This window comes from Pediculus humanus, genomic scaffold (genome assembly GCF_000006295.1).
Source record: "Pediculus humanus corporis 1103172107477 genomic scaffold, whole genome shotgun sequence".
Taxonomy (NCBI): Eukaryota; Metazoa; Arthropoda; class Insecta; order Psocodea; family Pediculidae; genus Pediculus; species Pediculus humanus.
In genome coordinates this window covers 455,926-457,456 of record NW_002987095.1, presented here as the reverse complement: position 1 = coordinate 457,456, position 1,531 = coordinate 455,926, and positions in this window count along the sequence as shown.

Genomic DNA, 1,531 nt, shown 5'->3' with positions numbered 1-1,531 from the left:
AATAAAAGAAAAAAAAAGAAAAAAATATTATAAAGTGAACGTGATTAAATTTAACAATAATAATAATAATAATAATAATAATAATGATAAACTTTAACAATCGTACGTGATAATTATTATTATTATTAATATTATCGATATCGATCGGATATATATGTATAAATTTTCACACCCCCCGTTTTTTTTTTTTTTTAAATAATTATCGCGAGGGATGATTATCGTTTTACGTAATAAATTATCAATGATTTTGTTTAAATAAAAATGTCTAACACCATCTCTCTCTCTCACTCTCTCTCTCTCTTTTTCTCACACATTTCGTGAGTATAGTAAAAAAAAAAAGATGATGATGATAATAAAAATGTAATAAAAATTAATTAATAGTATAATTTATTTCAGGTGCAAAAAATTTTTTTTTTTTTTTTTTTTTTTTTGCGGGAACTCTTTCCGGTTTAAAATATGAAAAATGGGATTTTGTCCCTTTTGCAAAACCCCCCCCCACCCCCCTCTCTCTTTCTTTCTCACTAAATCATTTTAATCTGTTTTTTTTTTTTTTTTTTTTTTTTTTTTCACGATAAAATTATTAAAATTTGTGTAAAAAAAAAATTACCGTGGTAATAGAAAAAAAAAAAAAAACCACGTTCGTAACGTAAAAAATTTAAATTATTATTATTATTATTATTATTGACTTCCGGTTTGTCAAAAAATTTAATTTTTCAACAACGACAACGACAACAGCAGAGAAAAAAAAATAAAATTTATAAATAGGAAAAAAAAAAAATTTTCACAAAAAAAAAAAAATCGTTTACAAAATAATAATAATAATAATAATAAATAATTTTTTTTGTTTGTGTTTGTGTTTGTTGTTGTTGTTGTAAATAAATAAAAACTTACCGAATGTTTAAAATTCACATAAAAATCCACCATAATTATAACACAATTCAACGATAAAAATTTTTTTTTTTTTTTTTTAAACCCCCCCCAAAAAAAAAAAAAAACAAAAAAAAAATTTATCACGTGATAACAAGAGTGAGAGAGAGAGAGAGAGTAATAAAATACTTATTATTCCCCGTTAAAAATCCCGAGAAAAAAAAAAAAATTCCCGTGAAAGAGAAAAAAGTTCCCGTACAGACAAGAGTCACTCTTCGTTCTGTCGGTCGTCGTTTAAATTCAATGCTGGCTCCTCCTAAACTACATTTGAAATCCTTCTTCCTTCCTTCTCTTTTCTTCACGTTCCCCCCTCCCCTCGCCCTCCCCCCACTCCCGCCCGACTCCTCCTCTTCACTCCCTTCGGTTTGTTATTTTTTTTTTTTTACCCGACAGGAATTTTTTTTTTTTATTTAACTTTCCGTGTAATCGTCATCACGCACGCACACGCACTCACGCACGCACTTGTTGAAGTCCGATATTTATTTATCGGAATTTACTCGGGGTGAAATACTAATAATAATAATAATAATAATAATAATTCTATCGGTTAATTTTTTTTTCATCTCACTCTCTCTCTCTCTCTCTCTCTCTCTCACTTTTAAAC